We start from the raw sequence: 12462 nt of genomic DNA on the forward strand, positions 1-12462 counted from the left end.
TTTTTTTTTTTTTTTTTTTTTTTTTTTTTTTTTTTTGCTTCTATGACAATTTTCTATTTGCAATACACACACACAACACTCGCCCGCATAAAGTCGCTGATCGATTGAAATACACGTGAATGCATTTTTTGTTTTGTGTGTTCGTTCACACACGAAATATATATAAAAATGAAAAATAAATAAAAAAAAGGAAGAAAAACAATAATATTTTTAATAGAGCAAGCACTAGAGCAATTGTTGCCGCGTTATTATGACCGATTCGGTGTTAATCTAAACGTATGTATAAGTATGTGCTGTTATGGTCTGCTCGATGCTGCTGCTGCCGTTATTATTCTTCATGTAATGTAAGAGGTTTGTTGTGTATGCACTGATAATAATCGAATGCCACCGCATAGCACTTAAAAGACAATAAGAATTTTTTTTCGTACACTTTTTTTTTCGTTTACCGTTTGCCGTTCATATCAATAAAAACAAAACAAAATTATATACTTAAATATTAAAATATATATATATTGTATTTATACGTCGCGTAAACGTTACGGTAATGTTGCTTGACGTTGTTGGATGGCGTTAAATCAATTCGAAACGACTGACGAAAAACGAGACGACAAGAGTTTACTATTTTCGTACTGTAAAGCGTTTGGATTAAATTTTTCTATAAAAAATGTTCACTTTTTGGTACCATTCTCTTTTTGTTTATATATATACACACATATATATATATATATATAGATATATATATAGATATATAGATATATATATTTATATATATTTATTTGCTCTGACGTGTAGAGTATACAATAATAATAATAAAACAAGGCGTAGAGGAAGAAGAATAAGCTTTAACTGGTACACGGTTAACACTCCGCAGACAGTACTGCGCTCTACGATAATAAATATTATAATAAAACGAAATTTTTAAAAGAGTATAAAATTCGTGTAATTGGTAATATCTGCTGCGCCGGTTATAGCTATAGCTTTTAACGCTGCCAACTTGGGGCCGCTGCTTATACTATGCTACATATCTATACACATATATGTATGCGCGTAATGATTGTATGCGAATACATACTTATACATGCAATATTTTTTTCTTAAACGTTCGTGTGATCCACATGCACACACATAAAATTTTATAAGACGCTGTTGTGGATGTTGCTGCTGCTATGTGGTGGTAGATAGCGACGGTTAACGTAGCCGAGGCGTTGGCCGTTTGTATATTCTCATGTGTTGGAACGTTTGTGGCTCCGCTTTTCCAATAATCTTGAGTTTTCTTATTGTTTTTGTTATTTCTTTTCAACTCGACTGAATGCATTCCTTCTCCCGGCTTTAAAATATATTGAAACTTTTAAGGACGAAGGGCAGATTTCTTTGCTAATAGGTTTTTTTTTTTCTTTTTTTATTTTTTTTTTATTATTCATTTATTACTTATTTTTAATTAGATTAAATATGTTGCTGTTTTTTAATTTGTGTAAAAGTATTTGTTGTTGGTGTTTGCGTACTCTTGCCCTTTTTACCTTTTTTACAAAATACCGTCAACAACAACAACAACAACAACAAAACGCTTTGTTGACTTTCACACGTACGCGCAACAGCGTCAGCGTTTGTTTATACTGCTGGCAGAGGCAAACCGATTTTTTTCGTTTAAACATTAGTTATCTCTTTTACTCGTACGATGGTCGGTTTTCGATGGAGAGTAATGGCGTTATTGCCTTTTAAATGAAGCTGTTGCTGTTGTTGCTGTTATTGTGTTAGTAGGCATGATGGCTGCTGCCTTCTGCATTAATTCTTCACACATAACTGAGTGATTTTTAGAGCTCTTTAACACTCAATTGAGTTGATTTATAACTCATTGAAAATTGAGAACTTCAACAAAACAACTTAAACTATAACAACAACAAAAACAACAATAGTAACAACAATAACAATAAATTGATATATTAAATAAGAATCTTGTTTGATTTTTGCGACTTCACAGCGAAGACAGGTACACGTACGTATGTACGTACGCATGCAACACCATTTGATCTATATACAATATAGAGACGGGAAATTGCTTATCGATTACTCGATAAAGTGTTGATAAAAGAAAAATTTTTTTTTTTTGGAATTTGTAATTAGATCATATTTTAAAATTTTAAATATATTCATATTTTGAAAATGTATATAACGTCAATATTGATGTAAAAGGAAGGCTTTTTTTCTACCTCTCTCTCTCTCTCTCTCTCTCTCTCTTTCTTTCTCTCTCCCTCAATATTCTATTGTTTACACTCACTTATTTAATACCTCTATCTCCCTCTAGGTCGCTTTTCACATCGTTGCTCATCTTTGATTCGCTCTCTTTCTTTCATATTTTATAAACTACTTTGGCTCTCTCGAATTTTTATGGTTGTGTCAGACAAATCACTCATTGAAATTTTTCTCATTGTTGCCCGCTTTAATTTTGTTTGTATTGTTATTGTGGTAGTTTGATTTTTATTGAAATTACTGTTATGACATTTTTATGAAAATATTTAAAATTTATGATTGGACACTCGTTCGTGTATGCTAAGCGAACTGGGAAAGAAGGAAAGCACACACACACACAATATTTTGAATGCCTTTTTTAACGGTTGTGTATGCAATATTTTCCGAATTATTGCATTTTACCTCTCACTTATATACGCCGTTTCCCCCCATCAGCCATGCACGCACCTAACAATTCTCTCTACTCTTGTTCACCTAACGTTTATTATTGTGTTATATAAATCATTTTTTTCGACTTTTCACTAATTGGGTAATTCATTAATTTACTTTAATCCTAATTAAATTAGAAAATCTAGCGGTTTCTTTGCATGCAGATGTGTGTACGAAAGCACTCGCATCAACTCTTCTGACGTCAATATCACTAAGCGACCAATTATTGATTGGCATATTAAATTAAATGCAAGGACATATATATATAAGTGTGTGTATTATCTCTTCAGTGTTCAAAAGAAACCCCGTTAGCATTAAAATAACCCTTTTTGCTCCATATAAGGTCGAATAACTTCGAAATTGTGCAAGATGCAAATGTCTTGAACGCTACAAAATTCAGTTAGTCAAGGCGGAGTTTCATCATTTACATTAGCGGTTGAGATATGAGACATGTTTTCGAAAACTTCTTTTGCAATTTGCAAGTAAATGTCGTATTTCATACCACCACCACCACAGCCAGCAGTGAAAGGATTCCTTCTCAGGGACGTGCCCTGCAAGGAAAAAGGGGTCACACGATTTTTCAGCAAATCATTCCATATCCATGGATAATTAATTGTAAGTTCTGTTCATTTGACCATGACGCTGACGGCCGTCGAAGGAAGAAGATTTTGAAAATTTTTTGCTTACTTACGTGGAGTTCTACTGCAAACATTCCCTCCTTTTTCAATTTCTCTCTTTAATGAACTGCTGCTATATGTATTCATTACTTTTATTATACTTATTTTATTCGTACACCAAAAAACAATTACAATTTTATTTAATTAAATTAGAAAAAATTGAAATTTATGAAAATTGCACAAGCTTGAAGCGATTCCATTTTCGACGCAATTTGATTTTGCCACATTTTGTTGATTCTTAACATTCACGTAAACCAAAAGAAAACGATAATGTATGAATGAGTGTCAATCATAGTTTTCAAAAGAAAAAAATCATCTAAAGCAGAAGATTTATTTTTAGGCGTTTGGCTGCACTGAAAGTGGCGGTATCAAAACGTCCGAGTTTACGAATAATTGTGCAACTGGCCAAATGCATCCGAGCCAACTGCGTGCGTAGCTGGCGTTAAATAATTCGTACTGCCAATGGGTGAAGTCATCACTGTGGAAACTTCACGTTTCAGCTTCGAAGACGTGTTGTTAAAACGAAATGTACGTCCAACCTTATGTCAAACTTATGTCACTAACATCATCCAATTCCCGCATCTTCTGTACTTTACAATATTTGTTTAATTAAGGTGTGCACACAATGGTTACACGTTCACGTAGTTGTTCCTGCGCTAATTTTGATAACTCCGAAAGCTCCGAAAAAGCTCATTTTTCGGAGATTGCGGACTTATCGTCTTCAGCACAAGAACAACTACGTGAACGCGTAACCATTGTGTGCACACCTGAATTAGACAAATATTGTAAAGTACAGAAGATGTGGGAATTGGATGATGTTAGTGTTTGAGTATCTTGTTGAAAGCATCTAAATTGGACGCAAGCAGGCGTTTAAAGGTTGGACGTACATTTCGTTTTAACAAAACGTCTGCGAAATCGAAACATGAAGTTTCCATAATGATGACGTCACCCTTTGGCAGTAGGAACTACTTAAAGCCAGCTTCGCATTTGGCTCAAATGCAATTGGCCAGCTGCACAAAAATTCCTGAATTCGGAGATTTTGATGCCGCCAATTTCTGTACAACCGACGCGTAAAAATAAATTTTTTTGTATGTCAATGAAAGAATTGCAAACAAGACATATTTTGCGTTGCCAGTCCACACAATCATCAGAGATGATAAGCTATGTCCACATTCAGTCAATGGACGAGATCTCTCAATCGTGGTCACTAAAGGGGGATACGCTGAAGCTAGAACCATTGGATGAAAATAAACGCGTGCTTGTATGTGCACGTATTCTCTTCATGCTTTAGGAGAAAGCCGAATAAAAAGAAAACGCTACAAACTTATGAAACAATGTGTGTGTGTTATGGTTTGTTATCAGAGGAAAAATTAAATAAAATTAATCATCTTCAGAAGGTGCGCACAATTAAATTCATTGAACACACAACACATTGAAATTTCAATGAAAGGTAAGGAAAAAAAAATAAATTTTTTTCTAAAAAAATAAAAATGTTTAATAAAATAGGCTGTAAATACAGCTGACACCCAAATTGAGAATGTATTCGCCGCTGTTGTTGTTGTTCAAGATTTCTTGACCCGACTGGATTTTGTTGAGAGAGTTTTTAAAACAACATTAATTGCTCGTAAATAACAAATTAAACGCTTTGCCACACTTTAGTTTATAACATCAAGCGCCAGAGGATGCTTAACACCTTTACGCTACTTTACACTTTGCCTTGCTGCGCATATGCATGTGACGACTTGGATGGAACATGTGTCTCTTTCTTTGCATATAGTATTTATATGAACGGGGTTGTACATCACATCTTCTGCCTCGTCGGCGATGCTTTATTTCTTAATAACTGAAAGAGAAGCAAAAAAAAAAAAAAAAATACAAATCACACAATCAAAATTGAACAAATAAATAAAGACAAAACACTAAACAGAAACAAACAAATCATAAAACAGCTTCACACATTCATAAATATTTTTACAACTTTATTTTAATTTTTTATTCTTCGCTCTCCTGGTTAGATTTCAAATTGACATGAAATTGTTTAGTGTGTTAAGTAAAAAATAACGATGCAATAAATATCTGGGAAAATAATAAATAATGTCATTAACGTGTGAGACTTAATGGTGATACAATCGAACAATTGTGGCTTAAAAGAGTTTAGTTTAGTTGTTCTAAGAAATTATGGAAACAAGCTCGCTAGCATCATACACCATCAGCAGTCATTTCGAAGTCAGTATAGAACCTACCTGCACACCAAAAATGAATGAATGCCTGACATTCAATATGAACGGTGGCACCATCTACTCTCTTCGAGGATAACCAATAATAACACAGCAATCTACTGGATTTAAGCCAGTAAGCTAAGCTAGGCAGAGAGCGTCCGTTAAACAGACGGAAATTATAAATAGTTCGAGTTCGGGATGGCCAGGCTCTCCCTTATAACAAACTGAGGCCTCACGATGTCATTGCCTTCGTACAACGGATATTTTCAATCATTCCCAATAAAACAAGGCGTCTTTTTTGTAGGCATAACGTTAAACTGACTTTCCATCCAAGGAGACAGATTGTATATTGATCACAAACAGACTTGGAGGAAGTGTGGCTGGCAAAATGAAGAGGAGGCTAGAACGACTTGCTTACACAAACACATTTTCCTGCCCAGAATGGTATGCTTAGTAAGCACGCATTTTTCTTCAATGACGAACGGAAACCAAACAGAAAAGTACATATCTTTCAGCCGATTTAGACATGTCCCATCCTGTGCGTCTCGCCCTTATTATGTATGTAATTTAGTTGTAGTTTAATTATGTGCAATTAAACTAAAAGCGAAAGGAGCTTTATTCTTCTTCTTGTTTGTTGTCTGTTTTCGATTAAAGAGGATTACTGCCTATCATCTGATAGACAGATATATATATGTGTAATATCAACAGAGGCGATAGATATTGAATGCAGTTCGATTTTCGATTTTATCCTTTTTCAACAATACACAATTTGCCTGTGTTTATAAATAAACGTGTTGTTGTTGTTGGGCTAGTAGCGCTTTTCTTCCTGCTTATCTTCTTTCAAATGAACTCATTCTAAAATCACTCAAACATATTTAAATGCTCTTCTCATTCTCTCTCTCTTTCTCTCCCTCTCTTCCTATTGTTATCCATTGCAGTATTGCCAAGTTTTTATGCTTGTAATGCTCTTTGTGTGGGAATGTTTGGATTTTATGATATATTTTATGACTTTTGTGCGGTTTTTGATTTGTACTAAACTAAAAAAATCTTCGCCTGTCGATATTAAGTGGTACTGGTTTCCATATTAATTAAAACAACACATGGCCTGCAAGTTTATTATCCACTTCTCAATATACATTTTAAGTGATTTAAAGTATCAGTATATTTACATATATATATATATATATATATATATATAGTGATTATGCTGAGTAAAATATTATGACGTCATAACTCTTGTTGCTGCGCCTTTGTTAAACTACTACTGGCGTTGAAAAGGTCTATTAACTTTAATTTGCAATTAAAATAAATACATAAGCACACAAACATTTTTATGCTTATATATATATATATATATATAACCGTAATAGTGTATAACGCGTATCTTCATGGGCAATTACACTAAAATGTTACTCTATTCAGATGTAAAAGAAACATTTAATCCGAAAATGTGTTATTACTACGTTTCCCTACTAAGGTTAATTTTTTTATCTTGGCCTATGTTGCTGTAGAAGTAGCGGAACGTTATTGTTGTTGTTGCTTTTTTTTTCTTTGTTGTTTTTATTGTTGTAATAAAAAAATCATTATATGTGTTTGTCTCTCATAAAAGTACAAATAAAAGCAGATAATTAAAATTAAAAAGCAGTTTTTATAACAATTTAATTGTTTTTATGGACGCAACCGTTTTGTAAATCATAAATTATATATATATATATATATATATATATATATATATGTACACATATGTATATAATTATATATACATATAGAAAAAGAAAGATAAATCACTCTACAGAATTTATGCTGCAAATGTATAACAAACGAAATTTCAGATTTTTATCTCAAGTTGTTCATAAGAATTCCAAAAATACAGCAAAGGTCGTAACAGATTGGTTAAGAAATTTCGATCAATTCAACAAACGACGTGTTGCATAAAAATTTATGTTTTGTCCTTTGACCTATTTAGTCTAACAGAGATTTGCGATGCGGAGTGAAGTTCAAAATAAAACCTAAAAAAAATTTCATTTTAATCAGAGAGGACCACATATGAGCAAAAATTCCTAGTGCGACCTCGTCATCTCTGAGCGTTGCCAGGTAAAATTCTTCAACGTACACTCACTTTAATGCTTGCTTTTGTGCAACAGAGTAATATGTTACGTTAATATAGTCAAAAGGACAGACAGCCGGAAGCTGTAAAGCTGATAACAGCAAATCTCATTGTCAAGCTTACTAGTTTCGCACTAATACGGCTGAGCACTTCTCATCCAACCCACATTCTACACACGGTTGCACTCAAAAAATAAAGACTAACGATCGGACCCTTCTTACCGTATGGGCCGACTGTTAGGATTTGAGATATTATGCATCCTGGCCTGCCCTACTTATGTTTTCCTTCGGCCTGTAATTTTGTGTTATTTTCTATATTCTCGCAAAAGGGGAAAGGCATTCAAAAAGACTGAAAGCTTCACATTCACTATGGTTGGGGATCAGAAATCACTGCAGAACTTTATTATCCGCTAAGTCAAAAATGTGGTAATATGTGTAGAAATGGCTTCTCTCCTGCATTTCACTTTCTTCTCGATTTTCCTTTTTCAAGATGAATTCGTCTACACCTCTAGGACGGCGGCAGAAACATTATCAAACTACTGCTGCGGCGTGACACGATCGATGACGAGTTCTTTGTCTCGCGTTTCTTTTAATGAGGAAAAAATCCCATTTACGGAATTAAAGCGCGATTCAATATTTTATAGATATGTTGACTTATCCTCATATGTGCGCTGTTTTAATATTTAGAATAATCTTGTGCAAAATTGCATTTCTTGTTGTAATGGAAAATTTTACGCAAAAAAAAAAACCACAAACAAAACCATTTGGATTAAAAAAAAGTATAACAGAATGGCCAAGTTTTGGCCATCAATGACCTCTCCAACGTCTTTTTGGCGGTGCGTATTTCTTTCCCTGGTGCCGCAAAAATAAAATTCGATAAAAAACATTATGCATATTATGCATGTATATGTGTATATAAAATATATAAAAAATTAAATCGTAAAATTTTTACGATCGTTTAATGGACTTTTGCAGTGTAGGACTGCCTAAGCAGCACATGGATTGGACGTAAGAAGAGACGCGAAATAAAGAAAATACTTTTCTAACTTAAGTTTTCATATCTGTTTCGGTTTGGCGTTGTCGGCACGATCGCTCGCATATGCCTATAATTATAGCTACTCTACGCAACACTATGGCTACGACAACATAAGTTTAGATTCATTAAATCCATATTATTTTTTATTGTTGTTGTTGTTGTTGTAGCATTATAATTTGTGTAAACTAATTTGATTTTAGAAAAATAATTTGTTGTTGTGGTTGCTCTCCGTTTCATTTAGCATCGAGAAACCAAGTTACAATGCAACTTTTAGACACCCGCTGACTTACAGCGTACAGCAAATGATTGTAAAGAAAATGAGGAAATTAGTTTAGAGAATTCTAACAAGACCAGGTATTTTTGCAGAGCAGCGACATCTGTACCTTTGCTAAGCAAATAGAAATCGTTAAGGCAGACTTTTTACAGAACAGTTACTTGTCGATAATGTTGAAACTTTATTTCATCCCCTTACGAACATTGCTTTAACAGCAAAAATAATTTGCGCATGACTTTTGAGTCCTTATATGAAATAATTTGAAATATCTTCGAATGCTTATATTTGTTTTAAACAAAAGAAAAAAGAAAAGAAAAATTTGTCTTCTTCAATTTTTAAATATTAATCAATGCTATTTTCAACTTGTAGAAAAGCAAAGGGATTTCGAAAGTTTACACAATTAACGTAAACACCTTTAACATGATAAGAGAAAAATCTCACTATGCTCGAGAATCCACTCAGTCCCTGTAGTGTAGTCGTATGAATTCTTTAACGAATTTGCATAAACGTTGTGATGCCAGCGCTTCAACGGCTTGGTTACCACTTCATTGTGGTCTCTTCTTTGCAAGGATGTTATTGCTTGCAACGGGACAGATCTACTCAAAATTTGTTTGCAAGATGTGTTTCTCTGTTATACGGATGGCGCTCGCTGCAAAGATTAGTGAAAGACTCTGTAAGTCGCGTAAATTATTAGAGTAAAAACGATTCAGTTTATATTTAGGTGTAGGAGCTTTTCTAAACCGTTTCGACATAATTTTTCTACAGTTTTGGACTATGTGGTTAAAAATTTTGGAACGGAACTACTTTGGACATAAATCATTTGATGGGGAAACGGATGCACTGCATATACATATATATATTAGTTTTCAGCTTAAACTAAATAATTTCAAACACCGTAATTTTAAAAGACTTGCCCTAATAGCATCAAAGAAACTGTAAAGGAAGACCACTTTGCTTGCTCTATGTCCTTGATTCCCTTTTCCTTTTAATTAATCTACTGCTTTTTATAAAAATTATTATTATTTTTATTTACCTTAGAGGTGAGTGACCGACAGCCGAAGCGGTCATTAATTTCTGATGCAACGTTTACTTCCTAAGGGCTAAGTACAAATAAAGAAAGCAAATTTAGATGAAGTCATACAAAACTGAATTGTCCCCATAGCCACATACACATAAAATGATGTCAGTCAAAATATCTTAAAAAGAAAATATTAAAAACAAATGAACACTATTCCCTACACCACTTTGCTTGATATAGCTACTCATGTGACGTCTTTTAAAAATAAGGTTTTCTATGGGGAGTGGCATTGGTCCTTGCACTAAAACCTATCGGTTTACCAAATTACGTTAAAATATTTCCAAAGTAGTAAACTATGGACAAGACAGCAATGCACACAGGCAGATATACAGACAGACAGGCACACCGTCAGACAGACAAAGATGCCAACTGCGAGGCAGACAGACTAACATCGATGCTAAAAGTGATTTTCAAATTCTTCCGGGTACTGCATATATCGGAACAACATACCCTTGTACCACCCGAGGCGTAGAGTATAATTTATGTTAAAATAAAAGCAAAGTCAACCGATATTAGCGACAAATATAACTGCTTTTAATCCCCCATTTTGAATGAAGAATCTTACTAACCAAATACAAGGATAGATAATTAAATGGGCACAGAATGCTTCCTGAGAGCATGTATTTTTGTTAATTTATCGCCCGCTATATAAGGAAATAGTTCACTATTCCTTCCAATGCAATAAGCAGTTGCAACGTTGCTCTTTTCTACTTGACTTTTTGACTTGACTTTACTATGAAACGCTTAGTAAAATAAGAGCGAAAAGAACTCCTTACACAACTGTAGTTACTTTAAAGCAGCATTCCATTCCGCACGGAAACCAGCTGAGGAAGACCGCAGCGTTTAAATTCATTACAACTTAATTTCAAATCAAGAAATTGTTCATATCATAGGTAGTTGAGGAAAAAACCAATTGAGAAGTTGCTTCAACACTCGTACTTCTGTACACCGAGGCATTCAGATGCATACATATATATGTTGTATATCGATTCGATTGCTTCTTGCTGCATTTATTTCGTTTAGCAGAGTTTCTGAATGTATCCATCCCGACTGCTTTACGAATGCCAATCATTAAATATATGGATTTCACAGAAGAATGAAAATAATGCATAATTCAGAGACGAAAAATAAAAATGCGAATAAAAACAAGCGCGCACAACACACAAGCTATGGGACTAATGAATATGATAACGCGTTTTTAACATGCTTTTGAGTAGACATTTGTTTAAATGGCGAAAATCCTATATACACGACACAATGGCCAAAGCTGGTTAATGCGAGTAAAAATACAATGCGTATGGCGCAGAGAATAGAAAGCAACAATGTTGTATGCCAAAAAGGAAATCAGGCAGAAAGAACGTGTGCATTGTGAAAGTCATAAAACTGTCTGGAAATCTACAGTGATGTGGAGAATTTCAGCGAAGTCTAGAATGACAGCGGCGGCAATAACAATAATGTGTATAATTACGAAAGAAAAATGAAACAAACAAAAATGAAACTTATTCGTGTTGAGAGCTTTTGGTCGAATCAGAGCAACGCTTCTTCTTCCAACCAACCCATTCTTCCAAAGGAACAATAATAAGCAAATTCAAGCAAAATTATCATCTCGCTCGCTCGCTCGCTTGCTCTCGCTCTCGCTGTCTCTCTCTCTTTCTCTCTCTCTGTCTTACTCCTTTGTTAATATAATCCTCCTTTTAACTTATATATCTATGCTACGAGAACCTACCTACATATTATGTATGTTTGAGAATTATTTTATGCGATTATGTCCTTCGAATAGTTTTCAAATGCGTTAGAGAAACGTAAACGCCTGAGGAAATTGTATTTCACACATATTACTTTGTTAATAACGAATGCGTGATTTAAATATTTTAATTGCACATTTGTGTACATACACACTGACATCATAAACCGTTCTAATATTATAATAAATCCAAAGAGAATGACAATCAATATGCTTATGTACGTGTGCGTGTGTGTATGTGTGAGTAAACCCGTTGGGATCATTTTATGGTCTCGCATGTTACGTAAGAGAGGAGACGACGAGTAGTTAAGCAGTAGCAGTAGTAGCATAAAATATAAAAGAATTCAACTAAAATCTCGTTTTGCATTATTTTTTGATTGTTGTTATTGTTGTTATTGTTGTCGTTGTTTGTCGTTTCTGGATCGTTAACTGAATTGCCAAGTGATACATTTGATTTCTTAACAAAAACACAAGGGCAAAAAGAACAATTTTTGCTTTTTTTTTTTTTTTTTTTTTTTTTTTTACAATAACAAATCGTAAAAGCTGAATGCCATCACATAATAATAGATATTCCAATAAAATGACAACGTTTCTTAAGTGCTTGAAAAAATAGCGTTCACAAGCTGAAAGTATTCTATAGCGAAAATGTTAT

General features: G+C 33.8%; 1 long non-coding RNA gene across 2 annotated transcripts in view; it reads right to left on the minus strand.

Annotated features, from left to right (window-relative positions):
- Positions 1–4823: 4823 nt before the first annotated feature.
- The window catches only part of LOC119641754, a 132407-nt gene continuing 124768 nt past the window's right edge, over positions 4824–12462 (minus strand). For both annotated transcript variants that reach the window (XR_005247881.1, XR_005247882.1), the window contains one exon: positions 4824–5196. This is a non-coding gene — a long non-coding RNA (uncharacterized LOC119641754). The remainder of the gene's footprint in view (positions 5197–12462) is intronic.

The sequence above is a fragment of the Glossina fuscipes genome, unplaced genomic scaffold (genome assembly GCF_014805625.2).
Source record: "Glossina fuscipes isolate IAEA_lab_2018 unplaced genomic scaffold, Yale_Gfus_2 174, whole genome shotgun sequence".
Classification (NCBI taxonomy): Eukaryota; Metazoa; Arthropoda; class Insecta; order Diptera; family Glossinidae; genus Glossina; species Glossina fuscipes.